The sequence below is a fragment of the Antrostomus carolinensis genome, unplaced genomic scaffold (genome assembly GCF_000700745.2).
Source record: "Antrostomus carolinensis isolate BGI_N321 unplaced genomic scaffold, ASM70074v2 scaffold16115, whole genome shotgun sequence".
NCBI classification, from domain to species: domain Eukaryota; kingdom Metazoa; phylum Chordata; class Aves; order Caprimulgiformes; family Caprimulgidae; genus Antrostomus; species Antrostomus carolinensis.
Window position 1 is genome coordinate 34,831 of NW_010317337.1, and position 6,966 is coordinate 41,796.

Genomic DNA, 6,966 nt, shown 5'->3' on the forward strand with positions numbered 1-6,966 from the left:
TAACTTCTACCTCTCTGGTTCTGAAAGAGAATGAAAGGCTTCCCTGTTCTGGTTACACATACTCTACCTCTACAGGTCTCATCTCTGGATAAGGCCAGGGACTTCTTGTGAATTTTACGGGTGAACAGAATTGATGCAGAAAAATGTTTGATCTTATCTACAGGAAGGGCAAGAAGGAAGTCCCAGGAAACTACAGGCTGGTCAGACTCACCTCAGTCCTGAGAAGGTGATGGAGCAGCTAACCCTGGCAACCATTTCCAGGAACATGGATGAAAAGAAAATAATCAGGAGTAGTCATCACAGATTTACCAAGGGAAAGTAATGTTCAATCAACTTGATAAACTCCTAGGATGAAATGGCTGGCCTGGTAGACAAGGGGAGAGTAGTAGGTAATGTCTGTCTGGACTTTAGTAAGGCCTTTGACGCTGTCTTCTGTAAGATCCTCATAGACAGGCTGTTGATACATGGGCTGGATGAGCAGACAGTGAGGAGGACTGAAAACCAGCTGAACAGCTGGGCCTGGAGGGTGGTCATCCATGGCACAAACTCTAGTTGAAGGCCAGTAACTAGTGGTGTATCCCAGAGGTTAGTACTGGGTCTGATCCTGTTTTACATGTTTGTTAATGATTTGGATAATGGGTCAGAGTGTACACTCAGCAAATTTGCAGATGACACAAAACTGGAAACAGTGGCTGATAACCCAGATGTTTGTTCTGTCATCCAGAGGGACCTTGACAGACTGGAGAAATGCCACGACAGGAACTTAATGAAGTTCAGCAAGGGGAATTGCAAAGTCTTACACCTGGGGAAGAACAACCTCATGCACCAATATATGCTGAAGGCCACCTAGCTGGAAAGCAGCTTTGCAGAAAAGAACTTGGGAATCCTGCTGGACACCAAGTTAAATGTGAATCAGCAATGTGCCCTTGCTGCAAAGAAGGCTAATGATATCCTGAGATGCATTAGGCAAAGTATTGCCAGCAGGTTGAGGAGGTGATCCTTCCCCTCTACTCAGCACTGATGTGGCCACACCTAGAGTACTGTGTCCAGTTCTGGGCTCCTCAGTATAGGAGAAACATGGACCTAGTAGCGAGAGTCCAACAAAGGGCCACTAAGATGATTAAACATTTAGAGCATCTCTGTTATGAGGAAAGGTTGAGAGAGATGGAACTTTTTAGCCTAGAGAAGGCTCAGGGGGGATCTTATCAATGTATATAAATACCTGAAGGAAGGGTGAAAAGACGACAGAACCAGGCTCTTTTCAGTGGTGCCCAGTGACAGGATAAGAAACAATGGACACAAGCTGAAGCATAGGGGGTTCCTTCTGAACATCAGGAAACAGTTTTTTGCTGTGAGGATGATCAAGCACTGGTACAAGTTATCCAAGGAAGTTATGGATTGTCCTACCTTAGAGGTATTAAAAATCTACCTGGATATGGTCATGAGCAACTGGCTTTCAGTGGTCTGGCTTGAGCAGGGGGGTAAGACCAGATGATCTCCAGAGGTTCTTTCTAACCTCAGCCATTCTGTGATCTGTGATTTTAACAGATTTTCTGACACAGACAAGAATTTGGCTACAAGTTTTTGAAGAGCTCTAGAGATGATGTGTGAAGCTCTAAATGTTTGTTGTTGGATATAATCAATAGTTTAGCTAAGAATTCTTCCAAATCAATACACACTTAAGCTAAGAACTGGCCTAAACTGCAGTTGGGAGAAGGAAGGAAAGAAACTTCACAAACAATGAACCCCCCTCATATTAATGATGGAAACACATGTTTAGCAAAGCTCAGCTGATTATTTTGGTAACCTCCTTCAATAGCCTCTTCTACTGCTATTAAATCAGATTTTAAATGAACAAGGAATAGAAATCCCTCATAATACTCATTCTAAAATTAGAAACAAGGCTTAAGAACATGTTTCCACATCTAGTACACAGCCAGAGTATTTCATTATAGCAATCACAAAGCATTTGAAGAGACCTTAATTTAGGCCAGTGTTGAGCTTGTGGAGGGGGAGTGCAGGCCTTAGGAAATGTTTGCTATTACTGCTGTTAAAATTAGAAGAGACTGGCATATTTTCAGGCCATAGACCAATTGGTGTCTTTGTTAGGTGTCCAAGTATCTAAAGTTGTATTGATATAAAAGCAGTAAGACTGAGAGAAGAATCCAACCTTAAAAGGAGAGATGGACCAAAGACACAGAGTTGAAATCATTATCAAAACTTAGAGCAAGTCTCTTGAGCTTAGTTTTGGAAAAGAGTCAGGTAAAACCATTTTCTGTCAAAGTGAGATGAAATTTCAGTAAGGCAGACAATTCTGTGAGAATAGTTGACATTGCCTCAAAATGCCAATGATTAAATATTTCATTTACCAAACTAGTCTATTTTTCACTCCTTGCCTGACCTCCTTCAATCTAGTCTAGAATATTTAATTTCAATAAAGTGCTGTATTTCATTTCCCTCATGACCAATGCCCCCATAAGGGCTGCAGATCTGTTTCCCTTTCTGTGATATTAATCAAGTGCTTTGCTACATGATTATCTCTGCTGAAGTGCAGTTGGAGACTACTCTCCAGGCTTCTCTTTACCTATGTTCTTTGTTTCAATTTAAAGGCTTTTTTCTGTTGGCAATATCCTGATTTACTTTTGAAACATGGGGCACAAGATGGGAGTCAAATGGTTGGTGTATAGCTGGAGATTTGTCCTGGGGAACCTGGGCACTGGGTCCCAGATCTTTGAGCCAACAAAGTCACACCAAAACACAGTTTGATGTTTAAATAAATCTAAATGAGCAGGACTCTAAAGAAAATTAAAATTAACATTTATGAATTATTTTTTCCGTCTCAGTTTTTCGAATAAAGTCTGAAACAATTTCCCATGGAGCAGGACTTCCCATTCTTACTCAGTCCCAATTTGGATACATGTGTCCCTGGGAAAAAAAAAAGTATAGTTTTCTGGGTGCCTTTTCCCTGCTTCAGTACTAGGGCATGTAGAGCTAGCATAGGATTGTGTTTGTAGGTGGAAATGTGGTAAAATGACCTCTTAGTCAGTTCATGCTGACGTATAAGATGGTCTGTTTTCATTGACCCACAGAACACCTCAGGTCTATGGCAATGCTCAGCTTTTCATTGCTATGTGTGGTTCAGTCTGCAGCCCCAAGTGGTTCCATGTAGTAGAAAGTCTCTGCTGTCGAGTAAGAGCTCTGAGCCCATCCACCTACTGTTGCTGCAGTTATTCCCTTTGAATGAAGTTTTTTGAGGTAACAAGTAGTAGTGCAAGGGAAAGTAGTAGCAAGCTATACCTCAAGACAAAAAGGAAAAGTCTTTGTGCCAGGCTTGTGTTTCCTGTGGTTTCTCAACAGGAGGAGAAAATGATCTCCCACAGACCACCCCAAATCATCAAAACAGTATGAACTGTACTTGCTATGCCAAGAAGCAGGCATCAAAGCTCAAGTGCTTACATATTCTATTAAGTGGTTTAATATTAGAGCAGGGAGACAAGGAAAACTGCAACCTTTTGGTTCCCTGAGGTCTCCTAAAGAAGGCCATGAGGGACAAAGCACTGTATTTTTTCTGTTCTTCTGTACAATATTAAACCACTTAATAGAATATGTAAGCTCTTGAGCTTTAATGCCTGGTTCTTGGCATGCCAGAGGCTTTGTTACATGTTTTTACAGTAATTGAAAGAAATATCCATCTGTAGCAATTTCATTTTTTAGCAAGCTGAACAGATTCTTGGGAGGTAGGAGCTGCAAACATATGAAACAGAATAAAATAGTTTCTATCAAGCTGAATTCTTTTAGTTCTGCTTTTGAGGAAACAATCACACAAGAGTGTTGTAGAGGAGTCCTGGGAACAAGGCATATTTGAGTCTTGGTTCAAATAATGCTGCATGCAGCCAGTCCTGGGGATGCTAACAAACCTAGCACACCATGTTAGCAGGTAAGGCTGGGGTTATGCCACCAAGCTCTGGGGGTAATACAGCAGCTCTTATCATCCAGATAAGGCTTGTTTCTTGAGTCATGATTGCCTGTTAACCAAATCTCATCCACCTTATAGAAACCTTCCCACTTTCTTACTATTCACTTTGTTATGGTTTGTTTATATACTGTTGGGATAGTGATTTGTCTCCTGCTCAGTTTCCATACATTGTATTGCAATGGGACCCTGATCTTGATTTAGTAGTACAGATAATGCTATGTTACAATTAAGCAGCAATATTCACAGAACAGCTATTAAAAAAACAGGGGAAAAGGGAAAAATGGGAAATACTACAAGCAGAGGTAACTTGGTGTCTTGGAGGAATAGGATAAAAGTAAAATGGAACCAAGAAAGAACTTACAGAAATTTGTAAAGCCAGAAACTTGTAGACATTTGGCAAGGTGCTAAAGAGGGAAAATTTCTTTGAATAGTGGAGAATCAAGTTTCCACAGTGAGGTTTGTTATGGCCTTTGAGAACTCAGAATTTTTACAGCTTCAGCAGATGGACTTCGCCCAGGTAATATGTTATTTTTTTGGAACGTAAGATGTGTGGTTAGCAGCACCACCACCAACATCTTTCATTTCTGAAGCTGGCACTGTTGTGAGTATTGGCAACCAATTGCCTACAATGCATGCTCACAACACTGTGACATCCTGATGCAGAAAATCTCACCACTCTGGAGTGCTCCACAAACACTAGTTCCAATCTATAGGCACAAAACTCCATAAAAGTAAGCTTCATGCACCATCTTACCTTTCTGCTGAAAAGCAGCAGGGATTTATTTGCTGCTGTTTGCCCTACACTATTCTCATCTGAAAAGTGTAGCTGCAGAGAAGAATTACAATAAGATTTCTCTTTTTCTCACAGGCATTAGAGTGAGCTCAGTTGTACATTGAGCTGGGCCCTCCAGGTAGCTGAACACCTCAGGGTAAAGAAAGGTGCTGTAAGGCCACACTGTTTGTGAAATACATGAGACTTTAAATCACATTATGAACATCAAAAGCCTTTGACTTTACAGTTGCCTCCAGAGTGCTGAACCAGAGCATCTTTGATAAGCGGGGATGATCCAAGCAATGAAATGTCAATTCAGAGCATGTTGTTCTGTGCAGCTCCTCATGCTTTATTTTTTATTGCTATATTGAAATGTTGACACATACCACAGAGCTGACATCCAGCCTGCAGTAGTCAATGCCACCAGAGAAATTGTACCTTTGCTTACTTTTGCACTGTGGGACTATGCACACAAAAACCAGAGCTTTAAGACAGGTGTATCTAGACTTTTTCCCTATAGTTTGCACCCCCCCCCCAATGACAAAACAAACAAACAATAAACAAAACAAAAAACCCAATTTAAACTGAAAAACTAGGTTTTTAATGTCCCACTTTTAGACACACAGAAATCTAGTTACTCTCCAGCAGAATGAAGGCATTTATAAACAACCAAGCTGCTTTTGCTTACTGTCTCTTCTTGGGAACAACCTTTTATCCAGATTGAATTTCCATCAACTCAAAATCTGCACAGCCCACTCTGCTCTACAGTCAATGTGCCTATCCCTCACCATGAAGGTCTGACTGCTGTCTGCTCACTGCCTTCCCAGCAGTCTGCAGGGCAAGTTCCCGGCTACTTGCTGCAACTCTCCTTGCCTACTGCCTTGCCTTGCCCTCTTGTCCCAAGCCTCTGCCCCTACTCTGCCCTCCAGAGAAGGCACAACCTCTCCAAAATCACTTGAAGATCCTGCCTGACCCAGTGCCTCTCCTCTCAAGACACAACACAGATGGAAAACAAGCAAATTAATCACTTTATGTCACAGGTGGCTTATAGCAAAGTGTCAGCATTGACTAAAAAAGATTTGAGAATAGCTGTAAATGTTCTGGCAAAAAGGAAAAAAAAGAATGTAATCTTTGATAAAAATGATGGAGGTCAGTAAACTGCAGCTAAAAATGGAGATAGCTATGAGATAAACACCAGCTGTTTTTTAAATCCTTCTGAAGTAGTGTACGAGGTGAATTTCAGGTATTTAAAAGGACATGTACAATGTTCTTGGAAGATACACTGCCATAAAGGAACATTAGAATAAGGAGGAATATATGGTTGTTGCCGACCAGGGTAAGTCATTATTAATGTTTGCAATGGATGCCCAGATAGCAGGCACCAGAACAGTGCAATATGTTGGCCTTAAAAAGCCTCTAGAAACCAACCTTTTTCACGTAGCAAGATGTAAAAGGTCCAGTTTCTGTGTTTTGCATTAGTAGGGGGGAAGTGAATAGAGAAAGCTGACAGCTGCCAGATGGCACAAATAGCTCCACATTACCAACTACATTTCTAGACTAAGTTTATGACAGAAGATTTACAGTTTTGCAAGAGCACAGCCTTTAGAAGTTACACCTAGAATGTCTTATTGTATGAATTGGGGTGGCTGAACAAAGTTTCCTGGCTTCCTCTGGAATATTCCTTATCTTTGGGGTCTCTGGCCACCAGCTTCAGTCTTTTGCTTCAGTGAACTCTGAATGCCACATTATTACTCTTCAGTCCCTTCTTACAGCTCCTGCATTCCTTCTCACAGTACCTATTTAGAAAGGGTTGGTGTTGCTTATAATTTAACCTGGCTGCTGTTTCTCCACCTATTATTTACTGACTGGTGTGAATTCCTGAAATCACCTCGGGCAGCCCCAGCAAGAAGGATGTTGGTCTGCAGATGCTATGGAAGAAAATTGTATAGAGTCGCAGGAAAGGACGCAGATTGGGAGTTTTTTTATCTTGCTATCACTTTAGGGGTTTTCCACCCTCAGACAGATTCAAGAGACAAATAGAAATATTTAAACTGGGACCTAGGCAAACTTACATTGAGCTAGACTTAAATAAAGGATGAGAGAGCCAAGGCTGAAGACTTCAGTGACCAGCTATGAGTTAAGATCCACTAGCATAAAAGGGGAAGGTAGCTTACCTGTGTGCATTTTCCTTTCTGGGGGTTTCTGCATGTAGTTCTAC